The sequence below is a fragment of the Oncorhynchus mykiss genome, chromosome 2 (assembly GCF_013265735.2).
Source record: "Oncorhynchus mykiss isolate Arlee chromosome 2, USDA_OmykA_1.1, whole genome shotgun sequence".
Classification (NCBI taxonomy): Eukaryota; Metazoa; Chordata; class Actinopteri; order Salmoniformes; family Salmonidae; genus Oncorhynchus; species Oncorhynchus mykiss.
In genome coordinates, this window is record NC_048566.1 from 98,187,238 (window position 1) to 98,207,237 (window position 20,000).

The 20,000-nt window shown below is 44.5% G+C and overlaps 1 protein-coding gene across 2 annotated transcripts in view; it reads left to right on the forward strand.

Annotated features, from left to right (window-relative positions):
• LOC118943874 (tetraspanin-18-like) overlaps nucleotides 1-20,000 on the forward strand; it is a 107,782-nt gene that overhangs the window by 25,576 nt on the left and 62,206 nt on the right. The window contains exon 2 of one of the 2 annotated variants that reach the window (XM_036960371.1): nucleotides 18,592-18,703. The exons of the other annotated variant lie outside the window; for it this stretch is intronic. The gene's annotated coding sequence lies outside the window, so the exon portion shown is untranslated. The remainder of the gene's footprint in view (nucleotides 1-18,591; nucleotides 18,704-20,000) is intronic. 2 annotated transcript variants of the gene reach the window in all.

Consider the following 20,000-nt stretch of genomic DNA (forward strand, 5'->3'; position numbering starts at 1 on the left):
CAGGACTGTTCTGTTCTGGTACAGGTTGTTCCCCCTTGTCTGTTATTACTTCAGGTCTGTTCTGGTACAGGTTGTTCCCCCTTGTCTGTTATTACTTCAGGACTGTTCTGTTCTGGTACAGGTTGTTCCCCCTTGTCTGTTATTACTTCAGGTCTGTTCTGGTACAGGTTGTTCCCACTTGTCTGTTATTACTTCAGGTCTGTTCTGGTACAGGTTGTTCCCACTTGTCTGTTACTACTTCAGGTCTGTTCTGTTCCCAAACTATTAGACAGCATAGGTTCACAGTAGCTGGAGCTCAGAGTATTTTGCTTGCTGAACCATTACATGCAATTGAAGGCACTGAAGCGCCCTTAGTTACATACTTGAGTGATCCAGGTCACTCACTTAGTGTAAAGACAGTCCAGTGACGATGGAGCGAGAGAGAGACAGAAAGTAAGAGCTGAACAGAATATATGTGATGTCACAGATCTCCAACCTCGTCGCCATGGGAACGCTGGCCAATGTGATTCCGAGTAGAGAGCATTGCCACTCAACCAGACTCTTGACACGATTCTTGTACTAAGTGAGAACGTACGAACCAGTATCCGTAGATTACTTTATTTCATGTTCTGGTTTGTCTATCATGGGTTAGCTTGTCTGGACGCTCTTACTCAGACCGGGATGTTATGTGGTTACCGTAGTGTTTCATAATGTACGGATTACTCCACTATACGCCCCAGTGTCTGCAGGTTAGCTTTGACTGGACTTTTCTAGGCACTGCTTTTTAATGTATAGACTATTCCAGTATAGACTACTCCTGTATAGACTATTCCAGTATAGACCACTTCAGTATAGACTACTCCAGTATAGACTATTCCAGTATAGACTACTCCAGTATAGAGTACTCCAGTATAGACTATTCCAGGATGGACTATTCCAGTATAGAGTACTCCAGTATAGACTACTCCAGTATAGAGTACTCCAGTATAGACTACTCCAGTATAGACTATTCCTGTATAGACTACTCCAGTATAGACTACTCCAGTATAGACTACTCCAGTATAGACTACTCCAGTATAGACTACTCCGGTATAGACTATTCCAGTATAGACTACTCCAGTATAGACTATTCCAGTATAGACTATTCCAGTATAGAGTACTCCGGTATAGACTATTCCAGTATAGACTACTCCAGTATAGAGTACTCCAGTATAGACTATTCCAGTATAGACTACTCCAGTATAGAGTACTCCAGTATAGACTACTCCTGTAAAGACTTTTCCAGTATAGACTATTCCAGTATAGACTATTCCAGTATAGACTACTCCTGTATAGACTATACATGTGGTAGACTGTTATTTGCACTCCTCTTCCAGGGACAGACGGTTACAGGCCATGGCTGAAGTAAAGAGCATGTGGCCTCCTGAGGCTTTAGTGTTTGTGGGTCACTGCTCTAAAACAGTCTTAGCTTGCAGCCCGCTATGTCCCCTGCGGTACAGAGCAGGTCAATGCGTGTCTGTGTAAGTATGCATCCCAAATGGCTTTCCATTCCCTATATAGTGCACTAGGTTGATCAGATCCCCGTGGGCGCTGGTCGTAAATTGTGCACTGTAAGTGGGAAAGGGGTATCGTTTGGGACTCGTTCTACTACAGAGAAAGACTGTGATGTCAATGGGTGTCTGTGTCTGTACAGCTCCTAAACATACAGTGTATTGTGGGTAATTTATGTGGTTCTTCTCTACTAATACAGCTGTCAGTGCTAGCTAGTACAGTATGTATCTCCACTATCCAGTTGACAGCTGCGAGAGTGTAGCCATTATACAATCAATATTTGGCAGTCATTCTTCTAGCTATGTTTGAATGAGGTGGCAGGGTAGCCTAGTGGTTAGAGCGTTGGACTAGTAACCGGAAGGCTATGTTTGAATGAGGTGGCAGGGTAGCCTAGTGGTTAGAGCGTTGGACTAGTAACCGGAAGGTTGCGAGTTCAAACCCCTGAGCTGACAAGGTACAAATCTGTCGTTCTGCCCCTGAACAGGCAGTTAACCCACTGTTCCTAGACCAGTTAACCCACTGTTCCCAGGCCGTCATTGAAAATAAGAATTTGTTCTTAACTGACTTGCCGAGTTAAATAAAGGTAAAATAAAAATGAAAGAAATCTGTGACAGAAGCACTGGAGAGAAATTACATGCTACTGCGTGTAATAGAAGCTTCCTTGTTAATCTGCTTCCTTTTTACTCTGGTTCCTTGTTAATCTGCTTCCTTGTTACTCTGGTTCCTTGTTAATCTGCTTCCTTTTTACTCTGGTTCCTTGTTAATCTGCTTCCTTGTTACTCTGGTTCCTTGTTAATCTGCTTCCTTTTTACTCTGGTTCCTTTTTACTCTGCTTCCTTTTTACTCTGGTTCCTTGTTAATCTGCTTCCTTTTTACTCTGGTTCCTTGTTAATCTGCTTCCTTGTTACTCTGGTTCCTTGTTACTCTGCTTCCTTTTTACTCTGGTTCCTTGTTACTCTGCTTCCTTGTTAATCTGCTTCCTTGTTAATCTGCTTCCTTGTTACTCTGCTTCCTTGTTACTCTACATTGGTGAGAAAACTGATGAGAAGAAGAGAGATTTACTTTGAGTATGTGTGTGTGTGTGTGTGTGTGTGTGTGTGTGTGTGTGTGTGTGTGTGTGTGTGTGTGTGTGTGACATACTACCAGACATACTAATCATTACTTGGCCAATAGTCAAGGGAAATGTATGCTGCATACTGAGAAGTATAATCTCCTCCGCTCTCCTTCAATCCTAATCCCTACCCATTTTTCTACCTCTCCATATCTCCTTCTCTCTCTCTACCTCTCCATATATCCTTCTCTCTCCCTACCTCTCCATGTCTCCTTCTCTCTCCCTACCTCTCCATGTCTCCTTCTCTCTCCCTACCTCTCCATGTCTCCTTCTCTCTCCCTACCTCTCCATATCTCCTTCTCTCTCCCTACCTCTCCATATCTCCTTCTCTCTCCCTACCTCTCCATGTCTCCTTCTCTCTCCCTACATCTCCATATCTCCTTCTCTCTCCCTACCTCTCCTTCTCTCTCCCTACCTCTCCATGTCTCCTTCTCTCTCCCTATATCTCCATGTCTCCTTCTCTCTCCCTACCTCTCCATGTCTCCTTCTCTCTCCCTACCTCTCCATATCTCCTTCTCTCTCCCTACCTCTCCATATCTCCTTCTCTCTCCCTACCTCTCCATATCTCCTTCTCTCTCCCTACCTCTCCATATCTCCTTCTCTCTCCCTACCTCTCCATATCTCCTTCTCTCTCCCTACCTCTCCATGTCTCCTTCTCTCTCTCTACCTCTCCATATCTCCTTCTCTCTCTCTACCTCTCCATATCTCCTTCTCTCTCCCTACCTCTCCTTCTCTCTCCCTACCTCTCCATATCTCCTTCTCTCTCCCTACCTCTCCTTCTCTCTCCCTACCTCTCCATATCTCCTTCTCTCTCCCTACCTCTCCATGTCTCCTTCTCTCTCTCTACCTCTCCATATCTCCTTCTCTCTCTCTACCTCTCCATATCTCCTTCTCTCTCCCTACCTCTCCTTCTCTCTCCCTACCTCTCCATATCTCCTTCTCTCTCCCCACCTCTCCTTCTCTCTCCCTACCTCTTCATATCTCCTTCTCTCTCCCTACCTCTCCTTCTCTCTCCCTACCTCTCCATATCTCCTTCTCTGTCCCTACCTCTCCATGTCTCCTTCTCTCTCCCTACCTCTCCATGTCTCCTTCTCTCTCTCTACCTCTCCATATCTCCTTCTCTCTCTCTACCTCTCCATATCTCCTTCTCTCTCCCTACCTCTCCTTCTCTCTCCCTACCTCTCCATATCTCCTTCTCTCTCCCTACCTCTCCTTCTCTCTCCCTACCTCTCCATATCTCCTTCTCTCTCCCTACCTCTCCTTCTCTCTCCCTACCTCTCCATATCTCCTTCTCTCTCCCTACCTCTCCATGTCTCCTTCTCTCTCCCTACCTCTCCATGTCTCCTTCTCTCTCCCTACCTCTCCATGTCTCCTTCTCTCTCCCTACCTCTCCATATCTCCTTCTCTCTCCCTACCTCTCCATATCTCCTTCTCTCTCCCTACCTCTCCTTCTCTCTCCCTACCTCTCCATATCTCCTTCTCTCTCCCTACCTCTCCTTCTCTCTCCCTACCTCTCCATGTCTCCTTCTCTCTCCCTACCTCTCCATGTCTCCTTCTCTCTCCCTACCTCTCCTTCTCTCTCCCTACCTCTCCATGTCTCCTTCTCTCTCCCTACCTCTCCATGTCTCCTTCTCTCTCCCTACCTCTCCATATCTCCTTCTCTCTCCCTACCTCTCCTTCTCTCTCCCTACCTCTCCATATCTCCTTCTCTCTCCCTACCTCTCCTTCTCTCTCCCTACCTCTCCTTCTCTCTCCCTACCTCTCCATATCTCCTTCTCTCTCCCTACCTCTCCATGTCTCCTTCTCTCTCCCTACCTCTCCATGTCTCCTTCTCTCTCCCTACCTCTCCATATCTCCTTCTCTCTCCCTACCTCTCCATGTCTCCTTCTCTCTCCCTACCTCTCCATATCTCCTTCTCTCTCCCTACCTCTCCATATCTCCTTCTCTCTCCTTACCTCTCCATGTCTCCTTCTCTCTCCCTACCTCTCCATGTCTCCTTCTCTCTCCCTACCTCTCCATGTCTCCTTCTCTCTCCCTACCTCTCCATGTCTCCTTCTCTCTCCCTACCTCTCCTTCTCTCTCCCTACCTCTCCATGTCTCCTTCTCTCTCCTTACCTCTCCATATCTCCCTCTCTTTGAAGCTGGTAGAGAAGGGTAATCCACTGTGTGAGGGGAAGATAGAGAGAGAGTAGCCACCACAGACTGTTTCATCAAACCATTTCAGAGATATGGACGGCGTTAGATATTCACGGTAATGTATTTTATTATCCAACCAACGGATTCAGACAGCAGCGTCTGTCCTTTTAGAGGTGTTTGATGCCACCGATGCCGAGGAGAATGAGAGTTGAAATTGGCTGTAGTCTTCTCTTCATCGAGTTAAGCAGAGATATTTAAAAAAAACACTTCAGGTCACACACACACACACACACACACACACACACACACACACACACACACACACACACACACACACACACACACACACACTCTTACAGGTTTTATTTTGAAGTGGAACGTCAGGGAGAGAGGATATCGTTGGATGCATTCCCAATGATTACTCATCACCTGTCCCTCTTCCAGGGAGTAGAAAGCGGGAAACGGTCTAACCGAACCACGGGATTTTTTTTGGGGGGGGCCTAATTTTGTTTCTGCTTTTAATTTCCAACATTTTGGTAGGCTATTTCTTAGTCAACTTGTTTATAATTAGATACATGCAGCTTTCGCTTCTGTCATGTGTTGTCCTAGAACAGTGTTTCCCAACCCTGGTCCTCCAATACCCCCATCCCTGGTCCTCCAGTACCCCCAACCCTGGTCCTCCAGTACCCCCAACCCTGGTCCTCCAGTACCCCCAACCCTGGTCCTCCAGTACCCCCAACCCTGTTCCTCCAATACCCCCAACCCTGGTTCTCCAATACCCCCAACCCTGGTCCTCCAATACCCCCAACCCTGGTCCTCCAGTACCCCCAAACCTGGTCCTCCAATACCCCCAACCCTGGTCCTCCAGTACCCCCAACCCTGGTCCTCCAGTACCCCCAACCCTGGTCCTCCAATACCCCCAAACCTGGTCCTCCAATACCCCCAACCCTGGTCCTCCAGTACCCCCAACCCTGATCCTCCAATACCCCCAACCCTGGTCCTCAAGTACCCCCAACCCTGGTCCTCCAGTACCCCCAACCCTGGTCCTCCAGTACCCCCAACCCTGGTCCTCCAGTACCCCCAACCCTGGTCCTCCAGTACCCCCAACCCTGGTCCTCCAATACCCCCAACCCTGGTCCTCCAATACCCCCAACCCTGGTCCTCCAGTACCCCCAACCCTGGTCCTCCAATACCCCCAAACCTGGTCCTCCAGTACCCCCAACCTAGTCCGCCAGTACCCCCAACCCTGGTCATCCAATACCCCCAAACCTGGTCCTCCAATACCCCCAACCCTGGTCCTCCAGTACCCCCAACCCTGGTCCTCCAATACCCCCAACCCTGGTCCTCAAGTACCCCCAACCCTGGTCCTCCAGTACCCCCAACCCTGGTCCTCCAGTACCCCCAACCCTGGTCCTCCAGCACCCCCAACCCTGGTCCTCCAGTACCCCCAACCCTGGTCCTCCAGTACCCCAACCCTGGTCCTCCAGTACCCCCAACCCTGGTCCTCCAGTACCCCCAACCCTGGTCCTCCAGTACCCCCAACCCTGGTCCTCCAGTACCCCCAACCCTGGTCCTCCAGTACCCCCAACAGTACACATTGTTATTGTAGTCCTGGACAAACACACCTCCTTCAACTAATTGAAGGTTTGATGATTAGTTGACAAGTTGAACCAGGGTTAGGAAACACTGTTCTAGAGGACTAAATGAAATCATCTGAACAGTAATCCATCTGAACAGTAATCCATCTAAACAGTAATCTGAACAGTAATCCATCTGAACAGTAATCTGAACAGTAATCCATCTGAACAGTAATCTGAACGGTAATCTGAACAGTAACCCATCTGAACAGTAATCCATCTGAACAGTAACCCATCTGAACAGTAATCTGAACAGTAATCCATCTGAACAGTAATCCATCTGAACAGTAACCCATCTGAACAGTAATCCATCTGAACAGTAACCCATCTGAACAGTAACCCATCTGAACAGTAATCCATCTGAACAGTAATCCATCTGAACGGTAATCTGAACAGTAACCCATCTGAACAGTAATCCATCTGAACAGTAATCTGAACAGTAACCCATCTGAACAGTAATCTATCTGAACAGTAATCCATCTGAACAGTAATCTGAACAGTAATCTGAACAGTAATCTGAACAGTAACCCATCTGAACAGTAATCCATCTGAACAATAACCCATCTGAACAGTAATCGATCTGAACAGTAACCCATCTGAACAGTAATCCATCTGAACAGTAATCCATCTGAACAGTAACCCATCTGAACAGTAACCCATCTGAACAGTAATCTGAACAGTAACCCATTTTAACAGCAACCTGAACAGTAATCTGAACAGTAATCTGAACAGTAACCCATCTGAACAGTAATCCATCTGAACAGTAATCTGAACAGTAATCTGAACAGTAATCTGAACAGTAACCCATCTGAACAGTAATCCATCTGAACAGTAATCTGAACAGTAATCTGAACAGTAATCCATCTGAACAGTAATCCATCTGAACAGTAACCCATCTGAACAGTAATCCATCTGAACAGTAATCTGAACAGTAATCCATCTGAACAGTAATCCATCTGAACAGTAATCTGAACAGTAATCCATCTGAACAGTAATCCACCTGAACAGTAACCCATCTGAACAGTAACCCATCTGAACGGTAATCTGAACAGTAACCCATCTGAACAGTAATCCATCTGAACAGTAATCTGAACAATAACCCATCTGAACAGTAATCTGAACAGTAACCCATCTGAACAGTAACCCATCTGAACAGTAATCTGAACAGTAACCCATCTGAACAGTAACCCATCTGAACAGTAACCCATCTGAACAGTAACCCATCTGAACAGTAATCTGAACAATAACCCATCTGAACAGTAATCTGAACAGTAACCCATCTGAACAGTAACCCATCTGAACAGTAATCTGAACAGTAACCCATCTGAACAGTAACCCATCTGAACAGTAATCTGAACAGTAACCCATCTGAGCAGTAACCCATCTGAACAGTAATCTGAACAGTAATCTGAACAGTAACCCATCTGAACAGTAACCCATCTGAACAGTAATCCATCTGAACAGTAATCTGAACAGTAACCTGAACAGTAATCTGAACAGTAATCTGAACAGTAATCTGAACAGTAACCCATCTGAACAGTAACCCATCTGAACAGTAATCCATCTGAACAGTAACCCATCTGAACAGTAACCCATCTGAACAGTAACCCATCTGAACAGTAATCCATCTGAACAGTAACCAATCTGAACAGTAACCCATCTGAACAGTAACCCATCTGAACAGTAATCCATCTGAACAGTAATCCATCTGAACGGTAATCTGAACAGTAATCTGAACAGTAATTTGAACCGTAATCTGAACAGTAACTTATCTGAACAGTAACCTGAACAGTAATCTGAACAGTAATTTGAACAGTAATCTGAACAGTAACCCATCTGAACAGTAATCCATCTGAACAGTAATCTAAACAGTAATCTGAACAGTAATCCATCTGAAAAGTAATCAGAACAGTAATCCATCTGAACAGTAATCCATCTGAACAGTAATCCATCTGAACGGTAATCTGAACAGTAATCTGAACAGTAATCCATCTGAACAGTAATCCATCTGAAAAGTAATCAGAACAGTAATCCATCTGAACAGTAATCCATCTGAACAGTAATCCATCTGAACAGTAATCCATCTGAGCGATAATCTGAACAGTAATCTGAACAGTAATCTGAACCGTAATCTGAACAGTAACCCATCTGAACAGTAACCTGAACAGTAATCTGAACAGTAATCTGAACAGTAACCCCCCCCTCCCCCCCGCCTTGTGACTGAGGAATTTTAATAGGGTCTCATAATCATCACTGCTATCGTCCTCTTTGACCACTTCATTAAATCCTTCATGACTTTTCTGGCTTCCTGTTGATTTCCGACTCTATTTCACAGCTTTTCTCTTATTGAATCAAACTCCGACATTGTCCTTTTTTTTTTGTTTTGTTGCCTCAGTGGATCGATGTTAACTTGTTCTGCCCTGCTCCTAAAAAGCGTTTGGCGATAGCCGTGTAGACTATTTGGCGCGCTTTTAGTAAGACCTTAAAGCTCAGGATTTCACACTAATACCAGATAGTTTCAAAAATAATGAAAGAAAAACGTCAATGTAGCCTACAGATTTAAGTTGCACAAGAATGATACATTTATGGATAAAAAAAAAAGTGTTTTAACACCTCCACCCACACAATATTTCATGACCCCTAAACCCACATTCCCCAGGGATATAACTGCGGGGACTGCGGGTTTTGAGTCAAACCCGCGCATCACTAGCGTGTGTACTTGCATGTGTGTGTGTGTGTGTTCAGTGTGCGTGAGTGTGTATAGTGTGTGTGTATAGTGCGTGCGTGTGTGTGTTCAGTGTGCGTGAGTGTGTATAGTGTTTGTTTATAGTGAGTGCGTGCGTGTGTGCGTTCGTCCATGTATGTGTGTGTGTGTTCGTGCGTGCCTGTGTGTGTGTGTATAGTGTGTGTGTGTGTGTGTGCGTTCGTGTGTGTATGTGTGTGTGTGTTTGTGCGTGCCTGCGTGTGTGTGTATAGTGTGTGTGTGTGTGTGTGTGTGTGTGTGTGTGTGTGTGTGTTCGTGCGTGCCTGCGTGTGTGTATAGTGTGTGTGTGTGCGGGTGTGTGTGCGTGTGTATAGTGTGTGTGTGTGTTTGTGCATGTCGTGTGGGTGTGTGTGTGTATAGTGAAATGAACAGAACATTGCCAGAGCCAGACAGTTGTAGGCAGTGCTCCAGCAGTATGCAATGACATGATCATCTCTACAGATAACTGTTGTCAGGAGAGGAGACAGGTGAGCCCAAGAGAACAGCCGTACCAAAGCAGTTTGGGGGGTGTCTCCTAAACCTCTGGGTGCCCAGAGATTCACTTTGTTTTATCTGTCAACTCATGGGCGTTGAGTAGTATGTAGTTATGCCAGCACTAATACGGCTTTCTTTGGGGGGGGAAAAGGATCTGTCTACCAACACAAAAAAATGATCTGGATATGGTTGTCAATGTTGTTTAAAATGGTGGTTGCATTGTAGTTCATAGAAGAGGCCTGTTTCTCCAAATCATGCTCTCATAGACATGAGAAACTAGTCCAAACTCGAGAAGAACTGAAAATGAGCCCCGAGTGCAGATAAGAGAGGAATAACAATGATGAACAGAGAGAAGCTCTGCCACAATCACTTTCCCCTTTCTCTTTTTTTTTTTATAGGCAGTTCGGAGTAGCTAGCACTTTACTTAACAGCAAGCAGATGTTTCAACCTCTTTCTCACTCAAAACACCTCCGGGTGGGAGGGAGCTTTTCTTTCCAACCCAACTGCCTCAACTAAAGGAGCTCACCACTCTTTATTATCCAAGAACTTAGTTCATTAGATTAGAGAACACTTGAACTAAATCTTTTGCTCAGTTTCAGACCGTTTTCTTACTAATGAACACAGCCCAGTCTGAGTCGATGTGCAGGGGTACGAGGTAATAACTTGGCTATATACACAAGGTACCAGTACTGAGTCGATGTGCAGGCGTACGAGGTAATAACTTGGCTATATATATATATATATACATATATATACACACAAGGTACCAGTACTGAGTCGATGTGCAGGCGTACGAGGTAATAACTTGGCTATATATATATATATATATATACATATATATATACACAAGGTACCAGTACTGAGTCGATGTGCAGGGGTATGAGGTAATAACATGGCTATATACATGAGGTACCAGTACTGAGTCGATGTGCAGGGGTACGAGGTAATAACTTGGATATATACACGGGGTACCAGTATTGAGTCCATGTGCAGGGGTACGAGGTAATAACTTGGCTATATACACGGGGTACCAGTACTGAGTCCATGTGCAGGGGTACGAGTTAATAACTTGGATATATACACGGGGTACCAGTACTGAGTCGATGTGCAGGGGTACGAGGTAATTGAGTTAGATATGTAAATCTAGGGGCGGCAGGCAGGGTAGCGGCAGGGTAGCCTAGTGGTTAGAGCGTTGGACTAGTAACCGGAAGGTTGTGAGTTCAAACCCCCGAGCTGACAAGGTACAAATCTGTCGTTCTGCCCCTGAACAGGCAGTTAACCCACTGTTCCCAGGCCGTCATTGAAAATAAGAATTTGTTCTTAACTGACTTGCCTGGTTAAATAAAGGTAAAATAAAAAAAAAATAAAAAAAAAAATATATGTAGGGTAAAAGTGTCTAGGCAACAGGATAGATAATAGACAGTAGCAGCAGTGTTGGTAATATGTATATGTGGGTAGGGTAAAAGTGTCTAGGCAACAGGATAGATAATAAACAGCAAGAAGAGCGTATGTGATGCGTAAGAAGAGTTAGGGCAAAACGGTTCAATGCAGATAGAGTAGCTATTGGTTAACAAGAATTGGGGGGTAGAATCTATTCAGGGTCCTGTTGGTTCCAGACTTGGTGCGCTGGTACCGCTTGCCATGCGGTAGCGGAGACAAAACCCAAGCAAACCGGGAACCATTCCAGAACATTACCTAAGATTCCCATTAAGTTGTAGTTAGGGTTTTATCTAACATTAGGATGATGACATACCAAAAACATTAAGAGAAATGTTTTTGATTTTTAAAAAAAATCGATTTATTTATCAAAAATGTTTTTAGGTGAAATATCCTTGGAATGTTCTAGCGTTCACTAAAATGTTGTGCACAACATCGGTAACAACCACCCACAGAACGTTCCCCAAAAGTTTGTATGTTTATATATAATTTGCTTTGATGCTGCAATAAAGTTCCTAGAACACATTTAGTCTGTTCTTTAAAGGTTCCCTGAATGTTTCATTACGTTCTGGGAACAGTCTGTTAAGAATATTGTGTGGGATATTACAAAATATATGTTCCCAAAAACACCCAAACTGTCCAGTTGTGAGGATGATTTGACAATGTTTATTTTAGGGTGCAAAAAAACAACAACATTCACCTGATGTTAACAGAACGTTTCCGAAGAACACATTCCGTCTGTTCTTTAAAGATTCCAAGAATGTTTCATTAGGTTGTGGGAACACTGAGGGGAAATTACAAGACATATGTTCCCCAAAAAAACGCAAAAAAAAACTGTCCTGTTGTGCTGACGTTCAGATAATGTTGGTATCAGGGTGCACAAAACATTCCTTCGATACGACAAGAATGTTGACAAAACAGCCTTTCTGAGTTCTTTAAAAGGTTCCCAGAACATGTCATTAGATTGTGGGAGCAGTGTTGGTACATTACAGGAGATGGGTTCCCAAAACACATAATATCCTTAATTGTGATGACATTCATACAATGTTTAAGTTAGGTTGCACAGCACATTCCCTTAACGTTGTAAGAATTAAATAAGTCTGTTTTTTTTTATGACGTTCACAGCATATTTGTTTTAGATATAAAACATAATATTCCATTGATGTTCACGCAATATACATTTGACCTTGTCTTGGGTGTCCTCAAAAAAATTCTAAAACATTTAAGAAACGTTATATTTAAGTTTGACCTAATATTACCACAACATTCTCAGCGTGCAATTTTTTTTAATATATATATATATAGCTTCTTAAAGCAGATTGAAATACATCCCCAGTGTGTTTCTCTTTCAGATAGAATGATAGTTCTCATTTGAGGACTGTATTGTAGACATAAATAGAGATACATGGAATTTAATTTTCATTCATAGGACATTTGAACAGCGTTTAATCATACAAACACAACCATATTTTTGACACATTTCGAAGACAAGGTAAAAAATCTGACTTGGTCCTTGACCAAGACACTTCACCCTAATTTACTCCAGCGTTACTGTACTACTATGACTGACCCTGTAAAACAACACCTATCATACTACTATGACTGACCCTGTAAAACAACACCTATCATACTACTATGACTGACCCTGTAAAACAACACCTATCATACTACTATGACTGACCCTGTAAAACAACACCTATCATACTACTATGACTGACCCTGTAAAACAACACCTATCATACTACTATGACTGACCTTGTAAAACAACACCTATCATACTACTATGGCTGACCCTGTAAAACAACACCTATCATACTACTATGGCTGACCCTGTAAAACAACACCTATCATACTACTATGACTGCTCTGTAAAACAACACCTATCATACTACTATGACTGACCCTGTAAAACAACACCTATCACTGCACCTATCCGGTGTATGTCACAATAAATCTTCTCATTATGTTTTTCTGTTTAGCCCGTCCCCAAAGTTAGTTTTGTCATTATTTTGCGGAACCAGAGATCAGAGACTGAGATTACGAAGGACTTGAGAACCCCCCCCCCCCCCCTCCCTCCCCCCCCAAAAACATTTTGTCTCTTTCTTCCTCATTATCATACTGGAGCCCTGCTTTCTTGTAATCTCCCTTCCTTGCCTCTCTGGCTCATCCATATCTTTAGTATTTGTCTCCTAGTTTCCATCAAAGAGCTCTCAGACTCATGCATTGAAATTAATGAGAGATAAAATGCTATTTTCATTTTCTAGCCCCATAATCCCCCTGTGATTGTGTCTGGATTTGGTGAAAGCAAGAACATCCCACCCTCAAACCCTGGCCTTCTATCACAATGCCTCTGACTGACTAGAGATGGTTTGCATCCCAAATGGCACCCTATTCTCTATATAGTGCACTACATTTTTACCATGGCCTTATGGACCCTAGTGCACTATATAGGGAATAGGGTACCATTTAGGATTGGGCCATTGGCTGCTTTGTATCATCATGGGCTTGAAATGGAGAACCGACAGTGATCTGATTCTTGCAATATTATTCTCAAGCTGGTAATTATTTCTCTGAGATGGATGCTGTCGGGCATTGCTTCAGCGTTGCTTTAAAGTTAATTCTACAGGTGATTAGTAACTAAATCTATCAATCAAAATCCCTATACACAATAGAACACACTTGAACATTAGAACACATTTAAACCGAAGAACATCAGAGGACATTTAAACCCTAGAACACACTATAACATTAGAACACATTTAAACCCTAGAACACACTATAACATTAGAACACATTTAAACCATAGAACACACTTGAACATTAGAACACATTTAAACCGAAGAACATCAGAGGACATTTAAACCATAGAACACACTATAACATTAGAACACATTTAAACCCTAGAACACACTTGAACATTAGAACACATTTAAACCGAAGAACACACTATAACATTAGAACACATTTAAACCATAGAACACACTATAACATTAGAACACATTTAAACCGAAGAACATCAGACGACATTTAAACCGAAGAACACACTATAACATTAGAACACATTTAAACCATAGAACACACTATAACATTAGAACACATTTAAACCCTAGAACACACTATCGCATTAGAACACATTTAAACCGAAGAACATCAGAGGACATTTAAACCCTAGAACACACTATAACATTAGAACACATTTAAACCATAGAACACACTATAACATTAGAACACATTTAAACCCTAGAACACACTATAACATTAGAACACATTTAAACCGAAGAACATCAGACGACATTTAAACCCTAGAACACACTATAACATTAGAACGCATTTAAACCCTAGAACACACTATAGGCTAGTTCGAGTGGTCTCAATCCCAAGATCCATAACCTATAGGCTAGTTAGAGTGGTCTCAATCCCATGATCCATAGGCTAGTTAGAGTGGTCTCAATCCCATGATCCATAGGCTAGTTAGAGTGGTCTCAATCCCATGATCCATAACCTATAGGCTAGCTAGAGTGGTCTCAATCCCATGATCCATAGGCTAGTTAGAGTGGTCTCAATCCCATGATCCATAACCTATAGGCTAGTTAGAGTGGTCTCAATCCCATGATCCATAGGCTAGTTAGAGTGGTCTCAATCCCATGATCCATAACCTATAGGCTAGCTAGAGTGGTCTCAATCCCATGATCCATAACCTATAGGCTAGTTAGAGTGGTCTCAATCCCATGATCCATAGCCTATAGGCTAGTTAGAGTGGTCTCAATGCCATGATCCATAACCTATAGGCTAGTTAGAGTGGTCTCAATCCCATGATCTATAACCTATAGGCTAGTTAGAGTGGTCTCAATCCCATGATCCATAACCTATAGGCTAGTTAGAGTGGTCTCAATCCCATGATCCATAGGCTAGTTAGAGTGGTCTCAATCCCATGATCCATAGGCTAGTTAGAGTGGTCTCAATCCCATGATCCATAACCTATAGGCTAGTTAGAGTGGTCTCAATCCCATGAACCATAGGCTAGTTAGAGTGGTCTCAATCCCATGATCTATAACCTATAGGCTAGTTAGAGTGGTCTCAATCATATGATCCATAACCTATAGGCTAGTTAGAAGTGCATGCTCGGATTTTCCAACCCTGAACCCCGGCCTGCTCTGCTTTTCATGATCTTATGGGGCGGCAGGGTAGCCTAGTGGTTAGAGTATTGGACTAGTAACCGGAAGGTTGCAAGTTCAAACCCCCGAGCTGACAAGGTACAAATCTGTCGTTCTGCCCCTGAACAGGCAGTTAACCCACTATTCCTAGGCCGTCATTGAAAATAAGAATTTGTTCTTAACTGACTTGCCTAGGTAAAGGTAAAATATTTTTTTTTAAATTGTTTTGTTTGCTGCCTGACCAATGGCTATGCAGGCCTTCAGTGGCAGTGCAGGAAGTGATTCAAAGGCTTCTTCCCCCAAAATGTTTTTGTTGTTGATGAAGCCTAGTCCCCCTCCCCCCCAAAAAATGCACATGGACTAGCCTATAACCTATGTTCTGTTCAGTTTGAGAAGATCAGAGATGAAAAGGAGGACCAGAGGTGAACTTTGATAGCTTGCTAGTACTATAATTGATTTTTTTTAAATTAAAAACAAATTGTTTCTTGCTCATGATTTATTTATCAGAGTTATTGACTTCACAATAAGTCAGATTCAAGTCATTTATATTGTGGTTCTAAAACTTGAAGCAGCAGCCAAGGCGCAATCAATCAGAAATTAACAGCTCATGGTGCTGAACGTAGGAAACATCGAGTAGGCATAATTCATTTCAACCGTCTTCAGTTTAATTCGACTTTACTAACAACAAGAGGGCTTTGTGTTGGAGCAAATTTCTTCCTATTTGTGCAATGAGAGGTGGACCTACCTGTTTGACAAATGAAATTAGGCTATAGGCTGCAATAGCCATAGATTTTGTCGGTCAACTCCTCCACCCACCAATGCACTCTTTAACTAGCCGACCTCTGTGTCAGCGAAGGGCTGTTAAGTTAAAACCCAAGACTGAAAATTGAGGGGTTATGAGACGGTATGCCACAGGCCAGCCTTTTAGTAAAGAAACTGGCAGAAAACACAGGCCTAACCATTGTTACTTTATGATTTAGAAGAACATATTTTTTTAAAGAATCTGATTATATAAAGTGATCTATAAAAGCGCTTTCGTTCGCAATGCTAGAAAACAAGCTGTAAAATACCTGGGAGAGACGTGACTCTGATGCATTATGGGGAATATCATTGATTATTTTCTTTGACATTCAGAGGCTGAGCTACAACCTTCTATCGCCAAAGAGACACTTTTTGTTTTCATCTTTGCTTGGGAAGTAATCTATTTCTGTCACTGTCAATTGATTAAGCGATTCACTTTCTGTACAATAGAATATGTTTAAACCCAGACAGCTCTTAGGAGAAATATTCTGTCATTGGGTTAAGCCACGGAAGAACAGGAGCCAGCAGTTAAAGGTTTCATTTTTCTGCGTTGGTTGGTCTACTGTCTAGAGTGGAAAGGGGGCATACTGTCTAGAGTGGGAAGGGAGGCCTACTGTCTGGGGTGGAAAGGGAGGCCTACTGTCTGGGGTGGAAAGAGAGGCCTACTGTCTAGAGTGGGAAGGGAGGCCTACTGTCTGGGGTGGAAAGGGAGGTCTACTGTCTGGGGTGGAAAGAGAGGCCTACTGTCTGGGGTGGAAAGGGAGGTCTACTGTCTAGAGTGGGAAGGGAGGCCTACTGTCTGGGGTGGAAAGGGAGGTCTACTGTCTGGGGTGGAAAGGGAGGTCTACTGTCTGGGGTGGAACGGTAGGCATACTGTCTAGAGTGGAAAGGGAGGCCTACCGCCTGGGGTGGAAAGGGAGGCCTACTGTCTACAGTGGAAAGGGAGGCCTACTGTCTAGAGTGGAAAGGGGGCATACTGTCTAGAGTTGGAAGGGAGGCCTACTGTCTGGGGTGGAAAGGGAGGCCTACTGTCTGGGGTGGAAAGAGAGGCCTACTGTCTAGAGTGGGAAGGGAGGCCTACTGTCTGGGGTGGAAAGGGAGGTCTACTGTCTAGGGTGGAAAGGTAGGCCTACTGTCTGGGGTGGAAAGGGAGGCCTACTGTCTAGAGTGGAAAGGGAGGTCTACTGTCTAGAGTGGAAAGGGAGGTCTACTGTCTGGGGTGGAAAGAGAGGCCTACTGTCTGGGGTGGAAAGGGAGGTCTACTGTCTGGGGTGGAAAGGGAGGCCTACTGTCTAGAGTGGAAAGGGAGGCCTACCGCCTGGGTTGGAAAGGGAGGCCTACTGTCTAGAGTGGAAAGGGGGCATACTGTCTAGAGTGGGAAGGGAGGCCTACTGTCTGGGGTGGAAAGGGAGGCCTACTGTCTGGGGTGGAAAGAGAGGCCTACTGTCTAGAGTGGGAAGGGAGGCCTACTGTCTGGGGTGGAAAGGGAGGTCTACTGTCTAGGGTGGAAAGAGAGGCCTACTGTCTGGGGTGGAAAGGGAGGCCTACTGTCTAGAGTGGAAAGGGAGGTCTACTGTCTAGAGTGGAAAGGGAGGTCTACTGTCTGGGGTGGAAAGGGAGGTCTACTGTCTGGGGTGGAAAGGGAGGCCTACTGTCTAGAGTGGAAAGGGAGGCCTACCGCCTGGGTTGGAAAGGGAGGCCTACTGTCTACAGTGGAAAGGGAGGCCTACTGTCTAGAGTGGAAAGGGAGGCCTACTGTCTGGGGTGGAAAGGGAGGCCTACTGTCTGGGGTGGAAAGAGAGGCCTACTGTCTAGAGTGGGAAGGGAGGCCTACTGTCTGGGGTGGAAAGGGAGGTCTACTGTCTAGGGTGTAAAGAGAGGCCTACTGTCTGGGGTGGAAAGGGATGCCTACTGTCTAGAGTGGAAAGGGAGGTCTACTGTCTAGAGTGGAAAGGGAGGTCTACTGTCTGGGGTGGAAAGGGAGGTCTACTGTCTGGGGTGGAAAGGTAGGCCTACTGTCTGGGGTGGAAAGGGACGTCTACTGTCTGGGGTGGAAAGGGAGGTCTACTGTCTGGGGTGGAAAGGGAGGTCTACTGTCTGGGGTGGAAAGGGAGGTCTACTGTCTGGGGTGGAAAGGGAGGTCTACTGTCTGGGGTGGAAAGGGAGGCCTACTGTCTGGGGTGGAAAGGGAGGTCTACTGTCTGGGGTGGAAAGGTAGGCCTACTGTCTAGAGTGGAAAGGGAGGCCTAACTTTTGGAAGTCCCATACATACTGAGATTCATAACGACGTTGAAGATTTAATTATTTACAAACAGGATCATTTTAGTTGTAAACACCACAAGCTGCTTTAGCAATATGATAAGATGAACACAAAGGACTATCTTTCTTACTTTGTCATTTCAGTCATTTGTGTGGTATTAAAATAAATATCATGTTAATATCTGAAAATTACGTAGAAATGTTTTTTTTATATAAAAGTCAATTGCTTTTCACTATGAAGGAGATCTTTCCATCCTTACTCCAACCCACAACCTTCTGGCCATGCAGATTCCTGTGCTGCCAGAGAACCCACAACCTTCTGGCCATGCAGATTCCTGTGCTGCCAGTTTGAAGAACAGTTTCTAAAACCGCGTATCTAAGGCTCTGGTTTTGCCAAGAAGTGAGTCATGTTCTCCACTATCCACTTTGTTTACAATTATTATTTTGAGTTTAGGGGAGGGACACTTGTTTTTTTTTCTGTGTTTTTTTTTTCAAGCATTCAGGGAGGGTTTAGATTTTTTTAAAAACGTCCGATTTTCTCCACGTAACCTTCATTATAAATAACATTCCCTCTCTAATCAGAGATAGTTCAATATTAAACTTATCATGCGTGCACAATGAAATATGACATTGGAAAAATCCACATTGTTGATCCTCATTGTCCTGACACTAATCACTTCAGCACTTCAGTTTAGTCCATTTATTTTCACTTTACAGCTCCCAAAATAAATCCCTTCCAAACGTTTTACATCAGACCTTATACCGTAAAGTTAAGAATTAATTCAATAATATTTACTCTCGCATATGTGAGATTATGTATAAATCAATTCTGGACAGGTCGCCTGTCAGTCACAAAGTGAACAATGATTTAACAGTCTTGCTGTCTGTCCCACCTCTCGGTACCTGTGGGGGGTGTGATTTTGTCTGTCCCACCTCCCGGTACCTGTGGGTGGTGATGATTTTGTCTGTCCCACCTCCCGGTACCTGTGGGTGGTGTGATTTTGTCTGTCCCACCTCCCGGTACCTGTGGGTGGTGTGATTTCGTCTGTCCCACCTCCCGGTACCTGTGGGTGGTGTGATTTTGTCTGTCCCACCTCCCGGTACCTGTGGGTGGTGTGATTTTGTCTGTCCCACCTCCCGGTACCTGTGGGTGGTGTGATTTTGTCTGTCCCACCTCCCGGTACCTGTGGGCGGTGTGATTTTGTCTGTCCCACCTCCCGGTACCTGTGGGTAGTGTGATTTTGTCTGTCCCACCTCCCGGTACCTGTGGGTAGTGTGATTTTGTCTGTCCCACCTCCCGGTACCTGTGGGTGGTGTGATTTTGTCTGTCCCACCTCCCGGTACCTGTGGGTGGTGTGATTTTGTCTGTCCCACCTCCCGGTACCTGTGGGTGGTGTATTTTGTCTGTCCCACCTCCCGGTACCTGTGGGTGGTGTGATTTTGTCTGTCCCACCTCCCGGTACCTGTGGGTAGTGTGATTTTGTCTGTCCCACCTCCCGGTACCTGTGGGTGGTATGATTTTGTCTGTCCCACCTCCCGGTACCTGTGGGTAGTGTGATTTTGTCTGTCCCACCTCCCGGTACCTGTGGGTGGTGTGATTTTGTCTGTCCCACCTTCCGGTACCTGTGGGTGGTATGATTTTGTCTGTCCCACCTCCCGGTACCTGTGAGCAGTGTGATTTTGTCTGTCCCACCTCC